Genomic DNA, 24719 nt, shown 5'->3' on the forward strand with positions numbered 1-24719 from the left:
TCTAGATACTCTTTCGGATCGTGTCTATGATGTATACAATTCGGATCAAGTCGCCAAGAGAAATATGGACAGCATTGGAGAAAAAATACACAGGAACAAGGTGCGGAAAAATTCCTTGTTAAGAAATATGTTGATTTCTTCATTAATGATAATCCTCTTTGTTGGACCAAGTTCATGATTTTCAAGTTTATGTTTCAAAACCTAAAGATTTTGGTGTTGAAATTTCTGAATCATTAAAAGTGGGGGCTATAATTGCAAATTTAGCCTCTAGTTGGAATGATTGCCAAAAAAAATTACTTCGTACAATCGAAGCCTTCACTATGGATCAAAATCTTAAGCATCTTCATATAGAAGAAAATGCTAGAATTCTTCAAAGAAAGGAGGTTGAATCTGATCCTAAAGTGAACTTAGTAGATGAACAAAACTAGCAATAGTGAGGGTCTAAGAAGAGAAAATCTTCTGGACAAAACAATATAAGTTCTAAGGACAAGAAGAAGAATCGGACATGATACCACGATGGCAAGAAGGGGCATTATAAGAAGGAGTGCACTTCTAATAAGAAGCAAAAGACAAATAATGCCCAGGCTAACCATTTTGAGAATAAAGAAATTGCAGAAGTTGTTACAATGGTATCCGAGTGGATGGTGTCAATGATCTCTGAATTGAATGTGGATTTTTCTTTATTCAATTCAACTAATTGGCGGTACGACTATGGTGCAACGATGCATGTATGTAATGACAAGACCAAATTTACAGCTTATGAAGATGTTCCTAATGGAAGCGTGTTGATTATGGGTAATCATGATACCGCAATGGTGCATGGCAAGGAGATAGTGGACTCATAATTCACTTCCGGCAAAAAGCTAGTGTTCACAAATATATTACATGTTCCACACATACAGAAAAATCTTGTGTCAACAGATAGGCTAAATGCTGATAGGCTAAATAAGAATGGTTTTAGAGTTGTACTAGGATATGATAAAATCATTTTGTCCAAGAATGGTGTCTTTATAGGACAAAGTTACTCTTGTGGAGGTATGTTCAAAATGAGTATTAATAAAATGTCTATTGTTGCTTAGTTTGTTGAGTCTTCCTATTCTTTATGGCATGGTAGTTTAGGACATGTGAATAGTAGGATGTTATATTTTATTCTGCTTGAACTTGTACATTCTGATATGTGTGAACTAAATGGTTTGTTAACAAGAGATGGTACTAGGTATTTTATTACCTTTATTGATGATTGTTCAAGATTTGTACATGTTTATCTTATAAAAGGTAAAGATGAATATTTTACCATGTTCAACTCTTATAAGTTACTTGTTGAAAACCAATTAGACAAGAAAATCAAAGTATTGAGAAGTGATAAGGGAGGTGAAAATTTTCCTAGTGAATTCCCAATGTTTTGTGAACAAATTGGAATTATACACCAAACAGATGCACCATATACTCTACAAAAAATGGTTTGGTTGAAAGGAAAAATAGAACATTGGAAGTTATAGTCAATTCTATGTTAGTAAATTCTAGATTGCCAAAGAATTTGTGGGGCGAACCTTTGTTGGTTATATGTCATGAACACAATAGAATTCCTTCTTCGAAAACAAAAACCTCTCCATATGAGACATGGAAAGGGAGAAAACCAAACCTAAGTCATCCTAGAGTTTAAGGTTGCATTGCGTATTATAAGGTCTTGGATAATAATAGAACAAAATTGAGACCTAGGGCACTTCAAAGTGTATTCATAGGCTATGTAGAAAATTCCAAAACTGATAGGCTGATTGATCTTGATTCTAATACTACTATTGAGTCAAGAGATGTGCAATTCTTTGAGAATAAATTTCTTAAAGGTTCAGTGCATATAAAAGATCGTACTAGTGGTTTAGAACCTCTTCAAAGTGTTGGTTCTTCTTCAAGTGATAAGAGGAAGTAAATTGACGGTCCTGCTTAACCTAGGAGAAGTCAAAGGCCTAGAAGAGAAAATCATCTATTGTTTAATGTCATATCTTCGCAAGCTATTATTTTTTGGTTGATGGCAGTAGGGAATCTCTATAATATAAGATACCAATATTATTGAATATAGAGGATGATTCAAAGATGTTTAGTGAAACTATGTCATCAAGAGATGCTGCATTTTGGAAGGAAGCAGTAAATAATGACATGAACTCATTATTGTCTAACAACCTTGGATTCTAGTTGAATAATCCAATTGTTCAAATTAAATATGCTAATTCAATTGGAAGCATGATATGTGCAATGAATTACACAATACCAGATATCTCATATGCAGTTTGTAGGTTTGCTAGATATACTAAAAATTTTGGATTGGAAGTCCATTGAAAGAGTTTTTGGTTATTTTAAAAGAATTAAAGATTTGGAAATCTTTTATAACAGATTTTGCATTGGTTCTTGAAGGTTACTCAAATACTAGTTGGCTTTTTAGTGTGAGTGACAAGAATTCCACAACCGGGTGGGTATTTACTTTGGGTGGTGGTGAGGTCTCATGGGCTTCTAATAGAAAAAGCATGATTGGTTATTCCACAATGGAAGCTGAATTTATAACCTTGGTTGTTACATGTAAAGAGGCGGAGTGGCTTAGGGATTTATTATTTGATATTAAATTGTGACCACAACCTAGCCTTTGATTTCTTTATATTATGATAGTGAAGCCACTGTGTCTAGAACCTAAAATAAAATGTATAAAGATAAATCTAGACATACAAGTTTAAGACATGAGTATATTAGATAAATGTTACAAGATGGCATTGTGACTATTGTATTTGTGAGAACGTACAACAATTTAGCGGATTTGTTGACTAAACCTTTGCCAAGGGACTTAGTGAATATATCATCATTGAATATGGGGTTGAAACCATTTATCTAAAATCACTAGCAATAGGAACTCTACCTTTATTTTACCACCACAACTAGATGAAAAAGTTTAAAGGGTAACAATAAGTTGTTAAATGCTTGTGAATACTAGATCTTTATGTACACAATTATCTCACTAGTTTATAAAAATGGGAGGTTGAATATATGGTAAGTTATATTTTTAATGAATTACAATTGCTTTCTAAGTGCTTTGTTATATAAAATTAGAGAGTGTTTTCACCTATGTGATCATAGAAGTGATGTTGCTTCTACCAAAAGTTTGGTTTACTTTTGTTAATGATCATGAAATTAGCATGGAGCACATGGCCGATAATAGTGCTAAATTCATTATGAATTGATCAATGTATTTAGTACTATGTGTGTGGTATTTCTTGACTAATTTACAAATATTGGTTTAATACATTAAGTAACCTAGATTTGATTTGTTCTATATTATATCAACACTAAAAGAAAAGTTTAAATCAAACGATACTTTTCTTTATGTATGTTATTATAAGTGTTAGTTTGATATTTCGTTTTACAAACTAAGTGGGAGAGTGTAGAATTAGTTTGTTAAATGAAATAGAACAAAAAGGACTTGTTGAGTTTTTGGGCAAAGAAGATGGATCCAAGTGGATCCCCGCGCGGATCCCGAATTCGGCTGTGGATTCATAGCTGAATTCTTATGGGGACTCGGTCTAGAAAGTTTCAAACTTTCTGCTCAGAATCCAGCCTTGAATCCGGTCCATAATCCGGGACTGAATTCTAAGTAACGTTCAGACCTTTATTTGGCACTTTTTTTGCTTCAAATGATGGTTGTTTTGATGCCAATGATTGCGTTTTGAAGGGACATTGGTTCTGAACGATAGCTATAAGTGGAAAACATCTTTTTCATATAAATTAACGAGTATTTAAGAAATTAAACTAACTTTCATCATTTCATCTTTTCTTGTTAGATAGAACTTGCTATTTGCTGACAAGCTTCTTTTCCTTTTGGTGTATTTTAGGGGTATTGCCTTAACCTTTTAACACATGCTAAGTATAGTGGGGGCAATTAAAATGTTAAAGATACTGTTTAATCACGCTTTAAGAGTTGTCAATTCTTCCATTTTTATTGTGATTCTCTGTTTAGAGTTTTCTGTGCTTTTAGTGTGCCTAGTTCTTTGTTTTGTACTACACACTTCAACACGTTTTTGCTTGAATATTGATTAAAATTAACCATATTGCTTTCACTATACACGTGTATCAACTTGACATTGAGTAAAATAAATCAGAAGTAGCACACAGAATGGTGCATATAGAAGGATAGCATGTAAAAATGGACGAAAATCTGAAGTACTATCACACAAAGGCAGGGAACAAAATGCCACATCTTGGGGATTTTTTGGTGACAACTGGTTGTTTGACCAAAATAAATTGCAATATAAACTTGATAAATAGCGGAGGACTTGCTTCTTGTTGAAATTTAGAGCTTGTAGCATGGCCTTCTTTAGTAAAAGCTTTTGAAGTTTACAGAAAAGTTGCAATGGCAAGAGAATTTGGTTTGTCACTGAAGGGCATTTCATTTCGACATATCAGCTAAGATGTCACTTTCATTCTCATCAGAATTCACAAAAATGCACTTTTCATCTCTAATGTTTAGGGTGTTGGACAATTTCGTCCGTAAACTTTCAGTTAAAACACAATTCAAACTCGTAGTTTAATAATTTCGATCAATTTCATAACTAAAGTTTTATACAAACACATTTCATTCTCATATTTTCATAATTTGATCAATTGGAACAATCGAATGATTGTTAACCAATTTGGATTGAATATCATTTTATTGTTAAATACCAAATTCGTTCATTTATTAAATTACATAAATAATAATAAGTGTGTTCGGATAAGAGATTTTTTTTTTAAACTTGCAATATGATGTATGTGAGATAAAAAATAGATTGGATGATAGGTAGACAATTTGAAAAACATGTATATGATGCAATAAACTAAAGTTTTGCAAATAAATGACAATCTAAACAATTCTTTCAAATTTTTTTTTCAATTGGCTATAATGGAGTTGTTGCCTCTCCATGACTTCGTTTCCTTTCGAACTTTTTGTACCATTTGTCATTAAGAAGAAAGTCATAGTGCTAAAAATTTCTTATTTTTTAAATAAGAAAATGAATTAAAAATGATTTTTGTAGTTTTTGTTGATCCAATGTTTTTTGTATTATACTAACCGGCTTGCTATGGTCAAGTAATGATATTCCATTCAAATTGTTTGACAATCTATCAATTGTCCTTAATTAGTCAGATTTATGAAATTATTAGGATGAAATGTATTTGCATGAAACTTTAGAGACGAAATTGGTTAAAATTATGAGGATGAAATGTGTTTTGACTGAAACTTTAGCGACAAAATTGTCCAACACCCTGAACAATGGGAATGAAAAGTGTATTTTTCCTTTGAAGATCTGACTGTGTACTTAGAAAGAATATATGAAGCAGACGCCCAGTCTGGGTTCGGTCCGGTGGTTGTAGCCCAGTTGGGTGAGAGCCACCAACCAAGGATCGAATCCCAGTCGTTACCATTGACCGATGATGTTGGGCAGTCTCTCGCGGTCACGCAGTGGGATTAGTTGGGGCGTACGGTAACCAGTCCTCGGCCCCAGATACCCACTGTGCTGAAAAAAAAAAAAAAAGAATATATGAAGCAGACAATTCCAAGATTTGAACTCTTTGAAATGATGTACACATACCTGAAGGAAGAGATAAATCTAACAACCTGATATTCCTGTACTAAAATGGTTACTAACAATCACAATCCAGTCTATTAAATAACATCAAACAAAAAAAATCAAAACGAGTTTTCAAATTTATTAACCCAGTTAGCTGCTAAAAATTTGAACTTGAAATGAATCAATGCCTACCTTTTTTAACCCTTCTACCCTTCCTGACAACCTCCAACTATCTGATACAAGATTCGAACCAAGGACATATTTACATGATGACTAGTCCAAATATAATTTCACTATTAGCCTTAGAATTTGTTTAAAATTTCAAATTGTGCCCCCAATAAATTTTGAAATAATTATGACATAACAAGATTATAAAAGTAACTTGCAAAAAGTAAGTGAGATAAGAAGCATTAAATACAACTTCAAATTCTAAGGTACTATATCTTCACTCTAGTTTTGGACCATACCTTTTGTATTTTGTCTTAAAAAAATTTATAGTATGCGATTAATTTATTATATTTAACCCTTTTGAGAAAGCAACATCTTGTCTTCTTTCTCTCCAATCAATTGATCAAGCATACTAAAAAAAACCAAAAACAAAAGTTAGAATCTGATCCCAAACTTGCTTTTAGAACGTGGCTTTTCAATAGAGTATAAGCAAATTTCTTCATTTTTTTAAACTTGTTTTTTCTCAAACTTAGTTTGTTTACCATTTTTTATGCTTAGCAAGTGTCATTATTAATATTAAATACATGGTTTTTTTTAAAAAAAATACATGCTTATTATTACTAATCACTTCTTGATTAAAAAAAGTATGACCGTTAATTTGTACCTTTATTGGATAATATTTTGGGTATGGCCGTTAATTTGTGCCTTCATTGGATGATATTTTGGCTTAGTCGTTGATTCAAACCTTGAATCTAACATCTCGTAATGTGGAAGATTTTAAGAACCCTTTGTTAGTCACTAGCTGACCCCAGTAGTTGATTCAATATCTACTTTAGTTATTGACTAATCAATCAAGAAATCAAGAAATGACGACAAACTCGACAACATTTCTTCAAAGAGGGGTCTAGAAAATGCAGACGATAATTGTTCTTTGGGCTGTATATCCTTTCTCTAATTGCTCTTCATCATGAGATGCAAATATGATTAAGGCAATATCACCGAACATTTACAACTCAGGCTGGTCGGGCCTTGGATGACTAAAGGAGTAAGGCTGCAACCCTGTAAGGGTTATTTAGGCCAACAATCTTATTAACTGCAAAGAAAAATGATTTTGCAACATTTCGTCCCTCTTCTACTGATGAATGAAATGATGCAAATTCATAACTTCTCGCAATCAATTCCACATTCTTCTAAAACAGGACCGTTGGAATTGGCCACAAATGGATCAATGCGCACCCATAAAAGAGAAAATATGGAAGCAACCAGGAGTGACAATACTACAATGGTGGTTGGGGTCCTATTTTGGCGACCCAACAGACCTTTCAAGAAAGGATAGAGGTGAACTATGACCCAAAAGGCAAAGAAGACCTTGCCAAGCAAAGGTCCCCATGAATAATATCCATTGTTTATTGCCCTGGAAACTCCAACTATGACCCCAATCAGGTTTATGATCAAGAGTGTAGTTGGTGGGATTAGAAGAGTAGTCCACTTGAATACATAAAGTTCTGAGAACCCCTCAACATCACCTGCTTTAGATGTCACTGTAAAGTTGGTATCGATTCCAGCTAACACCTTCAGTAATCCTTGAAATACAGCAAACAGATCGATGCGCGGAAATGCCCCTGATCACCCATAATTGTTCATTTCTCCACCATTCATCAATGCCTACTCCACTCCATCTCATTTCTAGGATACTGGTTGCAAAGATACAGAGAAAAAGTGACAAAAACCACAAGCTAGCGGCTTTACTGAGCTGCATTGATGGTAAGAATCAGAAGTATTAGAGATCTGAAAACTAAAGAGTGTATAATGTTGTACATAATACATCAATTGAATAGCATGGGATTTAATACCTCTGGGGTAATAAAGTTTCCAGTCAACAAGCACACGGCTGGTAAGGTACAATATGCTATAAGGGGAATTGACGTCAATGGATAGACTGTAGCATTTATGTATGATACTCTTTCCAACCATTTCAATCCACTGCCATAGCCATACCAAAGAGGACAGTGCCTGCTTAGAAAAATTTCAATTGAACCAAGAGCCCAGCGAAGGACCTAGTGGAGGCGATCAGATAGATTAATCGGTGCTGATCCTACAAATGCAGGACTTGCAGGCATACAATAAATGGATCGCCATCCGTGGCGATGCATTTTAAACCCCGTTAAAATATCCTCAGTAACTGAGCCATCTATTCAGCCAACCTGATTTGTAGTCAAAGTTGAATGAAAAATTCGTCAAACTAAATATGATCAAGAATAGGTATAACGTTTAGAAAAGAACTAAGCACGAGTATATGATCGCTAGCAGCACCTCAGTTCCCCATTCTGTTTTATCTTCATAGCCGCAACTAATCACGTGGATGGCTTCTTTAAGCAGAGAAGAAGTAGTAGCCTTGACTCTGCCACCATTCTCTAGCAACGTAGATGCGACGAATTCGGGAGACTGTCCAAATTTCTTCTCCAATTTGTTCTCAGATATGACAGATAGATTTTCATCCTTGATTCCTGCAAATAAAGTTGCTCTAAATGCACAATCCACAATATTTAAGACATAACTTGAGATTGATATTTGCTACTTATAGATTGTAATTATCAAACCCAATTAAATAGTTTCAAAAGGATTAAAAGATTTAGTAAATGCATGTTCCCGTTCCTAGCTACTTCATACGGTAAGGCAGGATTGAAATTGGCGAGGAAGGAAAATGCAACTTCACTGAGGTTTCTTCTCGAGTGCAGAATCTTGTTTAGCAAATTCATCTGAGTTAAAACCAATCGTTATTTTTTCCGTTTAAATTTTATGAGATTATTTCTGGCAAAGAATTGATATTCCAAAATATGATCAAAGAGGAAACCACATTGAAATCTTTGACCAAATAAAGGAACTACATGAACAAGCAACACAATAATAGCAGGATGGTAGCCTTTCTGTACTTGAACAAGCATATACTCTATCAACTTATTAGAATGCACAATGGCTTATGATTACTATTCACTATTCATAGGAGAACAATTACTGCAAAATCCATTGGTAGAAAAATTTAGAAGTTGTAACAATAATAAAATATATATCAAATAAATCCATGTTTACAATCACAACACATCCAAAAGACAAGAAGAAAATTGTATTGTACCAGACATTAGCAATAAAGAAGGAAAAGAAATGAAAAAGAAACTAACTTTTATAAAACATGAACTTGTAATAATATAAAAATAAACAAAACTTGTGGTTTTATGAACAAAAATTAGAAAGTGATATAAAAGTTAATCTAAAATCTAGATTGTTTAATTTTAGAATATAAAATTGAGTAAGGGATTTTAGAATTTCTGAACAATCTCAATTTAGAACAAAACAGTAATTTTACAAAAGTAAGATGACAGAACTAATATTGCATAAATATAGGGTAGCTTTGAATCCAAAAAGAAAGTGTGAGGATTAAATAGCAAAAGAGCAAAAATGTGGGTCTGGCAATTTTGCACTTTTTTTCAACTTGAAAGCAAAACCCGACCTATTTAGTAAGAACCATGTTTACTTGGCGATCCAACCGGACGGTTAACTAGCTTTTGCAATCTAGACCAATTTTTTAATTCTTCGGGGTTTGTGCTTTAACCCAGCTTGGAAAACAACACGATCGATGATTCAATCGGTTTGACTGGACGATCCGAGCTAATTTTTAAACATTCATTCTAGTTCCATCCCTTGTTATCCAATGTCTGAATAGACACAAAACATCTGGAGACTTTCAATCCTAGACATACCCGGACGACTTCCTAGCATGGACTTTTCAGTTTTATGAAACTTGAATCTAGTAAGACATAATCTTCTGAAACCATATGCAAAACGAGATGCAAACTAAAGAAAAGGAATAGAATACTGAGGTTGCTGCAAGATGAATGAGTACACGACTGGAAGTCATGAAATTCTAGAAGAAATTAGGAAGACAAATGCAGATTTGGTTTTTTTTTTAGTGGATTCTCTCTCCATTTCTCACAATACATATTTAAATACATGATATATGTTTCCATTTATTAGGAAGAAATATGATCATTTTGAGTTTAACTAATCCCAATCCTTGCTAATAAATGAAGACACGTGTCATGCATCTAAATGAGCATTACAAGAAATGGAAAGAGAATCCACTGTAGAGAAGTCAAGTCGGCTAACACGAGGCAAAAGATGGCCATACTAAAAATTCTTTCACAGTCCATACATGGATACAACCTGTACCTTCGACGCCCTCTTTCAGACCTTCCACTGCATGCGCACTTGGTTCGATGCCATCTTTTTAATCGCTTTGTCTCGGATTTTGCCTTCCTTTCTTCTTCATCTTCTTACGTCCAACACAGAGTCCGCTCCAGCACCATTCAGTTGAACAATTACAGGTTCTAGCAGGCGATTTAATTTTCTTTGGAGCATCGTAACCATAGAGCGCCAGCCGCCTAAAAACACATCCAGTCCCAACATAAATTGGTCCTTGAATGCCATCCAGACCTTTCATGTTAATCTAATGAGAAGAAACGAATTGTATTTGGATCAGATTCGTCAATGCACTACCAATAATCAGAATTGAATTTTAATACTGACTCTTACATCGAAAAAGATAGTATTCCTGTTTGCATAGCGATCATTCGTGTCAATTCCATCAAACCTTTGAGGAAACTGAATGTAACACACCCTCTTTCCTAATAGGGGATCTGAAGAAGCGCTGGGCTTCCCCGGACCGAGCTGACCTACTGAGCTCAGCGTGCTGATGAGTAGAGCAGGGGAGCCCCGAGGTTGTCCTCGGGGACACTCCGACGGTCAAGTTAGTCTTCCGGTGAGTGGAATTCACGGGAAGTAAAACAGTCGGGAGTAATTTGCCAATAGTGAGCGTACCTTGTACAGTTGATGTGCGTTACCATTTATACCTACTCGAGAGTCCGGCCTCCGTACGTTTCGGGATTTGCCCGGAATAGTGTCAATCCCGCGCTGAGGGGGATTCTCTCCGCCCTCTGCGGGATTATTCTCTGGAGCCCTTCGGAGCCCTAGCGGCGGTGTGCCCCAGGATGGTTTCCATGGGCTTGGGGTCCAAGCCCAACTCTGGACTTCCCGGGTTGCAACGTGTCTGGGCCCGGGACGGGGCCTCTGCACTAGCCCCCTAGATTAGGTAGGATTTCCAGACAGACCTAATCTACGCTCCCTGCCACGTAGGAGACCGGCGTCGCCCTGCTCTGCCATGATCACCTCCGGCACAGTGCTGCCTCCTGAAAAGTCGCGCTCGCATCCTTTCAACTGTCGCGTCTCTTTGATTTCCGTACTGCTTTTAAATGCATTCGCATGGGGGCGGTTCAACTTCAAGCAGCTGTTTCTCCCAATTTTACTCCCTATAAATAGGGGTTACCAGATTTCTTCCAACTCTATTTGCCATTTTCCTTACTTCGCGTATTTTCTTACTTCCGAAAGTTCCAGTGGCAAGACTTCCAGCCCACAGTGTCCAGATTCCAGCGGTTCCTTCATCTTTTCCCATTCCATTCACCAGTAAGTTCTTTTCCTTTCTCCTTCGCTCTCTTTTTCCCCTTGTCACCCTTTGCTTTTTATGTCAGATCAGTCCGGCGTCACTTCCACCGCATCTCGGGTCCCTGCCCATCGTAGAGCCCTTAGGATCCTTATCTCCTCTTCGTCTTCATCTTCACCTTCATCTTCCCCTCCTCCTCTTTCCTCTTCTTCCGCTTCTAACCCCAACTTCCACATCCCCAACCTGCTCGAGCCCATAATCTTTATGAGCTCTCCATCTGCCCATTCTCCTCCTGCCCGTATCCTAGAGGAGGTGGCCGAGCTCGATGCTCTCATCGAGCAGCAGGCCACTTCCGTTCTTTCCCCCAAATCCCCACATGACTCCCCTGACGGAGCCCAAGGAGGGGCAGGTGAGGATAGGGATTCCTCCGAGGGGACCCCTGCTCCTGAGCAGGGGGATGATCCTGAACTCGACTACGGTCAACCTGACCAGCAAGAGGTCACCCTCTCGTCCAAGGAGGTCGCCCAGCTGGTCAGATCTTTTTCCATTCCTCTGGCCTTCGAGCCGAGGGCTACCGGACCCCACGACCGAGCCAGCCGACCTCCCTCCGGTTTCGTAGCCATCTACAGGGAGCAGCTGGTCGCAGGGCTCCGACTCCCCATTCCTACAACCCTATCCGAGATCCTGAGCTATTGGGGGCTCAGAATCACCCAGATCCATCCCAACTCTATCAGGATCATCATTGGATTCCTAATCTACTGCCAAATCTGTTCCATCCCTTTTTTTTTTCTCTCTTTCGATCCTCTTACACCCTTAAACTCTCCCTTCCTGGGTGGTACTACTTCTCCCGCCGAATTACTAACAAAGTTCGGGGTGGGAAGGGCACCCAGGATCTTCTCTTCGGGGTCCCCTCTTCCATAAAGAACTGGAAGGGGGACTTCTTCTTTGTTAAATCTACACACTTCCCTCCTAATGTGTGGAAGGTCGGGGAGATAGATTCCGACCCCTATCCGGGGGACTTAGACACCGAGACCCTCAACCAGCTGGTGAGCTCTGCGGTGAAACTCCACGCGGCCAGGTTCTCCACCGAGCAGATATCTGCGGCCGGGCTGATGGGGACGTTGTCCGGGTCTCCTGGAGGAGTGGTGCCCTTCCCCACCAACTACGACACCTGTAATGCCGCCTCTGTGCTCCTGTTGTTCATTGTCCTTTTTTTTTTTTTACTAACCTGGTGGTGTTTGCTGCAGTGAGGAGGCTTTCCAAGCTGTTGGGGCATGCCCTCCGACGTGGCCGCCCCCACTCCGTAGACAGAGACTGCCAAGAAGGCCTCTGAGGCATCTCTGACTCCTGGAGGCAGCTCGGCTCCCCAGAAGGAAGCCTCCCACTCTTCGTCCCCCACCCAACAGGTCACCAATAAGAAGAAAGCGATCGGGCAAAAGAGGGGCCGAGGGGATGAGCCCCCTCAATCTGAGAAGAGTCTCGCGCCAATTTCAGCACAACCCCTCTTCTGCTAACGTCGGGGGGTGCCCCCCACGCAGGTCCGGTTCACTTGGGGGTTGGCTCTGCGGAGGAGCACGCACGGGAGACGCCACCCCCCATTCTGTGGCACTTTCGCCATATAGCCCCCGTAAAACCAGGTCCGGCCCCCTCCACGTACGACCCCCGGCGCTTCTGCCCGTCGTGGGGACTCTCCATCAACGATCGAGCCCAGTTTTCTGAGGTGGCTCGCGAGTTGGTAGCGGGTTCGGTCCTCCCGCGTGATAAGAGGTGGATGGAGCTGGCCAGTCCATCCGAACTTCATGACATATACTACACCGCCCAGGCTCAAGTAAGTTTCCTACACCTTAGGCCACTTGTGTCTTTGCTTTTCGGTTCGATCCCGTAGTACGTTAATTTTCCTTTCCGTTCCTTAGGCCAATGCTGCTGGGGTTGCCCTGGCGACCCGCTTTTCCGAGCTGTCTCCCGACTTGGAGAAATTACAGAAAAAGAATCGGGAGACTGAGTAAAGGCTGGCCCGCCCCCTTAAGGGGACAGACTCCCTAAAGGCCAAGTTGGGCAAATTCGAGAAGGAGTTGGAAGTGGCTCAAGTCCAGTTCGCCTCCACCAGGTCAGAGCTGGACCAGGAGAGGCGGGCGTAGAGAAGCTGAGGGCGGACCACGCTATCGAGCTATCCGGCACCGTCAGCCGGGAGCGCGGGAAGGCTGTTCGGGAGTTCATCTTCTCCGAACAGTTTGCCGAAGATGTCGCCCTCCTCAACCAGCCCATCCTTCAGGTCGGCTTCACACGAGTTCTGGACCAGGTGAAGGAACTCGGCCTGTCTGGCTTCGACTTGGCCACATTCAAGAACTACAATCCTGCCGCCGAGGAGAAGCTAGACTGGCTTTTCGACAGGTATTGCTAGAGGCATGCCCTAAAAGATCTGGTTGGCAGGAGCGACGTGGGAGCCGAGCTCGCGGAGATTCCCTTGGAAGAGGGCGAGGCTCCCGGCAGGGTTTTCGTGAAGGAGCCAGTGGCTTAGGGGTTAGGGGCTAAACTGTGCTTTTTTTTTTTTTTTTGATAGTTCGGTAGGCTTTGCAACAGGTAGGTTTTGAATGTATATATGAAATGGTATTGAATGAAACTATCTAATTCTGGCTTCCAATTTTCGCTTGCGCCAAACTCTAACAATCGAAGCGGCGTGCCGACCTCCTAGGTCGAACATTAGACTGATCCACCAAAGCGGCGTGCCGACCTCCTGGGCCGAACATCAGACTTTAAAGCTTTAAGCTATGCCGACCTCCTGGGTCGGACGTCAAACTCTCAAACTTTAAAGGCATTTCATCCATTCATTACCCCCGCTCTCCACTAGGACACTTAGCATTGTCTGAGTGTGCTAGTGTAGAATTAACAACCAAATAGCGTGACAGTTCAAGGTAAACGGTATTGATAAACTTTGTAATGAAGGTTCGAAATCGAACATTTATTTAGTTTGACCCAAAAGTGGATTCCGAAGAACAGACAGTAAGATATCTTGGACCAATCTAACCTATGAACAATCGCAAGTTTGAAAAGTGCCAAGTGCGGGGTACCTCTATTCCATCTAATTTCGCAAGTTTACAGTACCCAGTTCGGCTCGTCTCCAGGACTTTGTACGGCCCCTCCCAGTTCGGATCAAGCTTGTTGGAACTATGAGCTCGACTGACTGAGTTCTTTCTTAGGACGAGGTCTCCCGACTGGTACTGCGTATTCTTCACTTTCGCGTTATGATAGCGGGCAAGTTGACTTTTGTACTTAGCCATCCGTATCGCCGCTCCCTCGCGTTTGGCTTCCAGCATGTCCAAGTTACACCTCAGTTCTTCTTCATTGGTTGTCGCAACGAAGTTCTGTGTCCGAGGCGATGGGAGGCCGATCTCTGCTGGTACCACCGCTTCTGCCCCATAAGTCAGGGAGAAAGGGGTCTCATGTGTGGCTGTCCTCGGCGTAGTTCGGTAAGCCCAGAGGACACTAGGAAGTTCTTCTAGTCGGTTAGATTGAGCCAGTTCCAACCTAGTCTTTAGTCCTTGCAGAACGGTTCGATTAATGTTCTCCAATTGGCCGTTGGCCTGGGGATGACCGACCGAAGTGAAGTGTTGGCTGATCCCGAGCTCTGCGCACCAGCTCCTGAAGGGATTTTCAGCGAACTGTCGCCCATTGTCAGATATCGAAACATATGGAATCCCGAAGCGGCAAACTATATTTTTCCAGAAGAATTTCTGAACTGCTTTTCCAGAGATAGTGGCCAGAGGTTCCGCTTCTATCCACTTTGTGAAGTAGTCGATGGTCACCACGAGGTGTTCGTATCTCCCGACAATTCGGGGAAAAGGCCCCAGGAGATCTATTCCTCACTGGGCAAAAGGCCAAGGACTGTGGATGGGGACCATCTCCTGAGTTGGCTGGTGACGCAGCGGGGCGTGCACCTGACAAGCTCGGCATTGCTGAACTAGCGCCGCGGTATCCCGAAACACTGAGGGCCAATAGTAGCCTAGGAGCAGGCACTTTTTGGCCAACACCCGAGATCCCATATGCGCCGCGCATAAGCCTTCATGAACTTCTCGGAGGACATAGTCGCCTTCCTCGGGAGTTACGCACTTTAGCCAGGGAGACAAATACGACCTCCTGTAGAGGGTCCCTCAGAATAGACGTACTTGGTAACTCTGAACTGGAGTCGGCGGGTTTCGATTTTGTCCTCGGGGGGGACACCCGAGCTGAGGAAGTCCACGAAGGGAGTCATCCAGGAGGCCGGGCTGTCTATAGCCAAGACTTGGATCTGGTCGATACTTTTTTGCTTGACTACCTCCACCAAGACCTCCTTGTTCAGGTGAGCGAACGAGGAGGACGCTAGTTTTGACAGAGCGTCCGCGCGCTTGTTCTGTGATATCGGCACCTGCTCGATTTCAAAGACATCAAACAGGGTTATTGCCTCTCGTACCTTAGCCAAGTATTTTTTCATGATGTCCTCCTTGGCCTCGTACTCCCCGCGAACTTGGTGGACTACGAGTTGGGAATCACTCCGGACTTTGATCGCAGTTATACCCATCTGGTGGGCTATCCGCAATCCAGTCAATAGGGCCTCGTACTCCACCTCATTGTTGGATGCCGGGAAGTCAAATCTAAGCGCGTAGGTCAGCTCTTCCCCGGTGGGCGAGGTGAGCAGCAGGCCGGCTCCGTTCCCTTCCTTGCTCGAGGTCCCGTCCACAAACAGTACCCACGGCTCTTCCGGCCGTACCTTCTCGGGCAAAGAGCTTGACTCAGCCACGGACAAACTGGCCCCTTCAGCAAGGAAGTCCGCCAGGGCCTAAGCTTTGATAGCAGTACGAGTCAGATAGCCGATGTCATGCTCGACCAGTTCGACGGCCTATTTGGTCATCCTGCCCGAGACCTCAGGTTTTGTGAGTATCTGTTGTAAGGGCTGATTAGTCATGACAACAATGCTGTGGGTCTGGAAGTTAGGTCGGAGTTTCCGGGCGGCGTGCACCAGGGCAAGGACCAATTTTTCTGCCGGTGTGTACCGCGTTTCCGGCCCTTGTAAAGTACGGCTGACATAATATATTGGCCTCTGAGCCCCCTTTTCTTCCCGCACCAAAACCGCGCTAACGGCCTCGTTGCAAACGGACAAGTGTAGGAACAGGGTTTCTCCCTGCTCCGGGGCGGTCAAAATGGGCAACTCAGCCAGATATGCTTTTAGGTCGGTAAAGGCTTTCTGGCATTCCTCAATCCATTGAAAGTCCTTAGGCGCTTTTAGAATTCGAAAGAAGGGTAGCCCCCTCACCGTGGAACGCGAGAGGAATCTGCTCAGGGCGGCCATCCTTCCCGTGAGCCGCTGGACCTCCTTTATATTCCTCGGAGGGGCCATACCCATGATGGCCTAGAGCTTATCCGGGTAGGCCCGGATCCCCTCTCGGGAGACTAAGAAACCTAGGAACTTTCCCGACCTAATCCCGAAAGTGCATTTCTTCGGGTTCAGCAGCATCCGGCTCTCCCACAAGATGTTCAAGATTTGCCTCAGGTCGGGAACGAGCTGCCGGTCAGTTCGGCTCTTGACGAACATATCGTCCACGTAGACCTCCGTATTTCTGTCGATCTGATTCTGGAACAATTTGTTGACCAGGCCCTGGTAGGTAACTCCAGCGTTTTTTAGCCCAAACAGCATTGTTCGGTAGTAGTAAGTCCCCTCCTTAGTGATGAAGGAAGTCTTTCCCCGATCTTTTTCAGCCATCTCTATCTGGTGGTATCCCTTGAAGGCATCCAAGAAACACAAAACGTCAAAACCCATAGTAGAGTCTACTAACCTGTCAATCCTCGGCAAAGGGAAGCAGTCCTTTGGACAAGCTTTATTGAGGTCTGTGAAATCCACGCACATCCTCCAATACTTGTTCTCCTTTTTCACCAGGACCGGGTTGGCTAGCCAGGTCGGGTAATATACCTCCAGAATGATCTTGGATTCCAGCAACTTGCCGACCTCCTTCTTGATCACCTTATTCCTCTTTGGGGCGAAACTTCTCTTCTTCTGCTTCCCCGGCTTGAAGTGGGGATCTACGTTGAGGTGGTGGACGGCCAGGTCAGTCGGAATCCCGAGCATGTCCTCAACCGTCCATGCGAAGACCCGGGAGTACTCCCTTAGCAGGGCCTTCAAACCCTTTTTCTCCACGGAAGGTAGCGACGCACCGATGCGGAGGACTCGGTCGGGCCTGTCCTCTCTTAAGGGGAACTCTTCGATCCCGTCCTGGGTGCCCAACTGTTTGGCCTCCTCCCCCGGGATATAGGGCTCCAAACTGGTTGTCTGAGCGACCACCTGCTCTTGCCCCCAGAGCATGGTCAAATAGCAAGTTCGGGCCACTTCTGGATCTCCGTGTATCTCGGCTATTCCTCCCGGTGTGGGAAATTTGACGTTGAGGTGAAGCGACGAAGGAATAGCTCGGAGGACGTTCAAGGCGGGCCGACCCAGGAATATATTGTACGGGGATTGTTGTTTGACCACCACGAAATTGACGGGGATGGTCCGGCACTTGGGCACCTGCCCTACCGTAACCATCTGGGTGATCATCCCCTCCGGGTTGATGGGTTGCCCGGTGAAGCCCACCAGAGGTGTTCGAATCGGGTTCAACTGTCCATCTTCCAAGTCGAGATCCTTGAACACCCGATAGAACAGGATGTCCACCGCACTTCCTTGGTCGACGTACACTTTTTTCACCCGATAGTTTTTGGTTACGACATCTACCACAATGGCCTCATGGTTCCCTGACGCCAGGGGAATCGCATCCCGCGATCCGAAGGTAATCTCTTCTTCCACGCGCAGACGCTTCAGGGAATCATCCCCCTCGGGGGGAGGCCGCCTGTTCTTCCGAACCGCATTGCTGTCCCCCCCGTGGAGCCCCCGGCTATGGTGTTAATCACCCCTGCCAGGTTCTGGGTGTCCTGGTCGGGGGAGCGGCCTCGAGAAATGTCACGCCGCTCAGGGCGGTCGCGACGCTGGCCCTCGCCCCTGTCTCCGCGGTAGGTCCGTCCTGGCTCCTGGCCTGGTCGGTCTTGCCATACAAATCGTCCCAAGAAGCCATGCTAGATCAGATTCTCGATCTCCTTCCGCAGAGCCCAACACCCCTCCGTGTCATGCCCGATGTCACGGTGGAGGGCACAATACCGATCCTGATTTCTCTTGTTCTGGGGTGTCCTCATCTTAGGCGGCCGTTCCCCTAGGCCCTCCGCCTCCATGACGGTCAGGATCTGGGCTCTGGGCCGAGTAAGGGGGGTGTACCCTTTTTTTGGAAGCGGGGGTTTTCTCCTTTGAGAGTCGGTCAAAAACGTTCTTCTTGGCCGGGCCATCCTTGCTTTAGGGGTGGCTTCCCCGTCCTCTCCGATCTCCGAACTCCCGATCCGACTCCCTTTTCAGGCGTACCGTCTCCTCTGCGTTAGCGGCTGTGTGCGCCCTAGTCAAGAACTCCTCCAGGTCTCTAGGAGGCTTCTCGGCCAGCTTGCAGAAAAGCTTCTCTGCCCTAAGCCCGTTCATGAAGGCGGCCATTACCACTTTTTCATCCTTGTCCCTGATCTGCAGGCTCTCCGTGTTGAAGCGGGCCATGAAACTTCTCAGTGACTCGTCCGGCTTCTGCCTGATTGCCATTAGGTGAGTCGCATTCTTCGAATAAATCTTTGAAGAGACGAACTGAGCGACGAACTGCCTGGCTAGTTCGAGGAAATTTCGAATGAACCCCGGTACCAGACCCTGGAACCAGAGTCGGGCCCTCCCCTTCAGAAACATAGGGAAGGTCTTGCAACGGATTTCATCCGCAGCTGTTTGCAGACGCATGTGCGTCAGGAAGACCGAGAGGTGGTCTTCCGGATCGGTCGAAGCGTCGTACAGCTCAATGTTCGGGATCTTGAATTTCTGGGGTAGCAGGTAGTCCTCTATCTCTCAGGTAAATGGCGAAACTGTGTAGTTGTCCTCGTACAATTGCGGCCGCAAGATCTGCTCGAGTTCATCTCGGATAGGCTTCCACTGGGGAGGGTTGCGCGGTCAGCTCTCGACAGATCGGTCGGGAGAGCGTTCAGGCTCGTTCCGCGCGGGCTTCCACTGGGAAGGATTTCTCGGTCGGCTCCCAGCGGACCGGTCGCAGGGATACCTCTCACTATCTCCGACCACCGAGGCTCGTGGCCGAGGGGGAGTCCGTAGCCGTTTCCTTCTGGGGGGCTGATCCCGTAACTCATCCTCCGAGGGAATGAGGGGTGATTCCTTCTCCTTCGTCTTGGAGGTTTGTGCGCCCCCAGCTTCACCCTCCTCCTTCGCCTGTCGGATCATGTCTTCCAACATGGGGAGGTTCTCCGTCACGAATTGGAGGATCTGCTGTCTCCATTCCCTCGAAAGGGCTGAGCCTCCAGCGTCCCGAGCCGCCTCGGTCACCCTTCGCCAGGACCCCTCACCGGCTCCGGGACCGGTGTTCTCTATGGTTCGCTTGGAACGCGTTCTCGCCATCAACACAACTACACTTACCTTTCGTTTCCACAGACGGCGCCAACTGAAGAAGCGATGGGATTCCCCGGACCAAGCTGACCTACTGAGTTCGGCGTGCTGATGAGTAGAGCGTGTCCAAACCCTGCAAAACAAACAAGAAAAGGTCCCTAGGGTGACTAGCAGGGGAGCTCCGAGGTTGTCCCCGAGGACACTCCGACGGTCAAGTTAGTCTTCCGGTGAGTGGAATTCATGGGAAGTAAAACAGTCGAGAGTAATTTGCCAATAGTGAGCGTACCTTGTACAGTTGGTGTGCATTACCATTTATACCTACTCGAGAGTCCGGCCTCCGTACGTTTCGGGATCTGCCCGGAATAGTGTCAATCCCGCGCTGAGGGGGATTCTCCCCGCTCTCGCGGGATTGTTCTCTGGAGCCTTAGCGGCGGTGTTCCCCAGGATGATTCCCATGGGCCTGGGGTCCAAACCCAACTCTAGACTTCCCGGGCTGCCACGTGTCTGAGCCCGGGACGGGGCCTCTGCAGGATCCATCATGAAACACATTGCCTCCCTCAAAACTTTGCTATTGTTGATGTAGTGGTCACAATCCAAATTTAACAAATAAATTGCATTGGATAGAATTGCAGAGACTCTAACCTGACATGTAAGTGCAAGCGAGAAGAAAATATCATGTTCTTTGTCACTATTATGTGAGATGTAGGCTGGAAATTGTCTTAAGGTTGTCGTACCAAAGCATTCATTGCACCAGCCTTTTTGTGATGGTTAAATCCAGGTTTCTTTTCCCTTGATACATACACTAATTGTGGCAACTTGTTTGTGTCCATGTCATCTCCACTACTTTGGCCAACGAAGACCTAAATAAGGCCATCAAGAAACTATTAAAGCTGTGAACAGATATAGCAGTACAAGCAATGATGACATCGAAATCCACATACCTGAATCATCCCAGGATGATCTCTAACATTGTTTCCGGGCAATGGAGTCCCATCCGGCATTGTCCAACCTTTCTCTGGAACCTTTTGTGCCTTTGCAACCAAAGCATTCAGCCTAACTTTAAACTTCTCATATTCCCTCTGCAATCGCAATAAACGGTATGCAAAATAACATCTGAATGACCTTATAGGAGAAAAGCATTTTAATTGACATATGCTTACAAAAAACTTATACCTTCATTACTCTTCGTTCCCTTACAAAGGAAGGCTGAATCTTATCTTTGAGATAGTCAATCTTCTGAGCGAAATACCACTCAGGTGCCCGGGGCTCAATACCGTACTTCTTGCAGAAAGGTACCATTCCCTTGCAAATTCTGATGTTTCTGACATTGCCTCAAATGTTAACATGGAGGCACCATCGTCTGACACACAACATGAGACTCTATCAACAGGATAATCCACTGCAAGAATGGACAGAATTGTGTTTGCAGTCACCAAGGGTGGTTCTTTCAATAGATCAACTGTAGTGACAAATATGTCTACTGGAGATAGCTGAGAAGGCTGGCCTTCTTTTTCATACCTAAAAACAGGCAAGAAATGAGTTTCGAGAAATCAAATCTAGGTTGGCATTAGCTATTAAACATAAATCTGGGAATGAAGTTTGATGACATCAACCTAAGCGACAATCTGTCTAGGTAAGTTTCCCTTTCAACTGGAAGCCACTTTAGGAATTGATCAAGAATCCATGAAATAGCGAACCAAATTTCACAAATCACAGATACTAGCCACAATGCATAAGCATCTTGTACAGGATTCATTAGCCGATATTGGAAGAAAAACCCAACAACAACCAGCGAATCACGATAACCATCAGATATAGGTTGATTTGATTTGACGGAATGTGGACTTTTCTAGACAGTGGTTGTCGACCTTCATCCATCCTTGTTGAAAAGAAAAAAAATTCAAAGTTAGCAGACCAATGAAACTATGCAGGCTCGAAATAGTATATCATATCAGTAAGAACTATGAAAGAGAGAAGGCAAGTTCAGTCCTCAAAAAGATGCCAGTTTGCAAACCGAAAGGCATGGTGATTTCATCAGCTTGTAAGTTTTGAAATTTTAATATGACATAAATAAAACTAAGGGTATAGGCTTGGCAGCTGATGGAGAAATGAATCACAGAAGCTTGACATCACAAATGTCCCAAAACTTGTAACTAATTGTTCTTGTAATTCCTTGGAATTTCTGAAAAATAGCTAATAAGCTGAAGTTGGTTTCTATATCATTAGGTGGCAATGTTGACATTTTGGTAAACCTTACAAGGGCAGGTCGAGATCCATCCCATTATTATCCCAATCTTTTCCATTATTGACACTCTCCCTGATCAGTAGCTTGCCTTCTTGTTTCTGTTTCCAATTTTCCATCCTCTCCTTCCAAGCTACACTTCCATAGCCATAAGCAGCTAAATCCTTGGAAGGATCCAAGGATATTGTTTTCACTGCAAATTTTACAGCTGATTGATCCTGTAAATGTATGTGTAAAGTTTGAATAAATAAACATATGGAATTTTATGTGTCAGAATTGGAAAACTCAAGTAGGTGTACTTATTACCATATGTATTCTCGAAACGAACAATAAACCAAGATTTATAGCAGAAATAAACATAAATTAAAAAACAAATTACCTAGAAGGCCAGGATCTGGAAGAGGAAGTGCATGTGACTTGTTGCCCCTATCACCTCCATTTGCAAATGGCATTATGGACGGGACCAATGCATGTTGTTGAGGAGGTATATTAGTATCAATCTGCATACGATTTATGTACAAAAGACCAATGTTGAACAAAAAGTACATGCATCAGTTCTTGAGTATGGCTTCAGTGGAGAGTAATCATAGAATTAGGAAGTAGGAGAAGGGACAACATAAATTATACCATTTCGCCATCAGCGAGAAGAGGAACTTGAGCCAGCTCTGTATGAAGATTAGGAGGAGATGCTATGTCTGCACCAAAAGATGTGCTATAACTCTCCATGCCGATGCCTACTGGAGCAGAACTCAACTTAGCAGCATTACTCTCCTGGACTGCAAAATTGAACTCGTTATCCAGGTCATCGATATCATCTTCTTCTTTATCACCCTCCACTCTAGCACACCCTGCACATCGTTGTTGCAGCAAATAATAGGTAAACACATAACGGCAAAGAAATAGTGGGCATAAAATTGGATTTAGGTAGAAAGCAAAGCTTTATTCTAATTTGTACCAACTTAGCTTCATTGACAGACACTTACAAGATGCTAATTGTTTCAATTGTGATTAAACTTATTATGGCGGTAGTATTATTAAAGTGCTGCCCAAGCCTATTGCTTCACTAATTCATGTGGTCAAATGTATTGGTTTGCTAAGTAGGAAGCTTGCCACCTGATGCAATTTAAGGGACGAAATAGAGCAAGAAAGGAACCAAGATTTCACTTGCACATGATTTTTTTTTTGTTTTACTGGCTCAAAAGTTGAGAACTTGGCAAATTCTGAAGGCGATTAAGACTCATAATCTAATATGCATAAATACAGTAGTAATAAAGCTGTTCATTGGAACTATAAGACTCATTCTCAACATCTAGCTCAATGTCAAAAATAAAATAATATAGTACATCTCAAGGGGATAGTAGTTGATGTAAATTTACTATCTTTCAAAACACTGCATGGTTTTTGCCAAAAGTCAATATCCTTTTAAAGATTGGAGAACTCAACTATGAGGCAATATCAAGATTAATGGTACATTTTTCTTTGGATTATCTTCCATAAACCGTTCAATGTAAAACATGTGCGAATATATGACACACAATCTTCATTCAAATTTTATTGGATTTTACACATGAAGCATGCATGCAGTCCTGCTCAGTGTAAAATCCTACACCAAAGTGTAAGAAATGTTAATCCTTCCTTTTGAAATAAAATTCCAACAAATTACTTCTTGCAAGCATATACATATGAAGTGATCTTTACATACCCTTGAGACGCTTGAAGCGAGTTTTGCTCTGAGGGCAGAGCTGAGTGCCCTCTTGGTGCTCGTAGTCTAGCACGCCCTACAAATAGGGAAGGCACACTCATTGCATGCCACAAACGGCTCCCCGTCAAGCATAAAGCCAACCTCATCACCACAAATCTGACAAATTTTCCTGCTCAGCTGCAGCTGCTGGAACAGCCTAGGCTAAAAGTACAGGAAGGGCCAATGAGTAAGTTCACTCTGTTGACTTGACACACCATAGATTTACTAGCTAGGAATAGTATTTGCCTTTTTGGCAGAAGGCAAAAAATGATTATGTATGAAAGCAAATATTGTCACAGCACCTATTTTAATGCTACAACATATTTCTTTTCTCTACTATTATCACTAGCCTTATACTTGAATTGTGAACCTCTTATTTAGAGTAACCACTTCAACCTTTGTCACAAACAACCTATGTAATTAAATAGTACTCCTAAGTCCTAACATTGTAAATGCCGTGGAGCAGATTTAAGGCCTTTGCAATCACAAAGTTCGATTGCAGAGAGATCCATATCAACTCAACCCAATCTAGACTGTTCAATTCAAATATTGTTAAGGTAAATTTTTTGGTCATATCACCTCTGCCCCAATTTGGTAATGGCAGAGGGAACCGGAGCCTTGGAGCAAACAAAGTTGTCTGAATATAGCACTCTATACAGGCAGATAAGTATGGCAACATAGCTAGTTGAAAGACTTACAGCATCTGATGAGCCATCATCTAGCCGGATGACAACTAGCTCATTCCGGTGATGAGAACCAGCAATCAGACCAGCATTCATGTCCATTGCATGACCAACAAATACATATACCCGTTTCTCGATTGAAGTTGAAGTTAGCTAAGCTTTTCTCAATATATAGATCAAGAAATTCAATTAGCTGCTAGTTCAAATTAAATTGCAACAGTACTAGCTAGCTAGCTATTGAGATCTCTATGCATCAACATTGAACAAAATTCGCCACGGCAATATATTTTCTTCTCGTTTTCATATCAAGACGATCAGTTGGAAGAGAAAGGCCAG

The 24719-nt window shown here is 43.0% G+C and overlaps 1 pseudogene; it reads right to left on the bottom strand.

The window, feature by feature from the left end:
* Nucleotides 1-6911: 6911 nt before the first annotated feature.
* Nucleotides 6912-24485, bottom strand: LOC113782205 (annotated as a pseudogene).
* Nucleotides 24486-24719: the final 234 nt, after the last annotated feature.

This window comes from Coffea eugenioides, chromosome 9 (genome assembly GCF_003713205.1).
Source record: "Coffea eugenioides isolate CCC68of chromosome 9, Ceug_1.0, whole genome shotgun sequence".
Taxonomy (NCBI): Eukaryota; Viridiplantae; Streptophyta; class Magnoliopsida; order Gentianales; family Rubiaceae; genus Coffea; species Coffea eugenioides.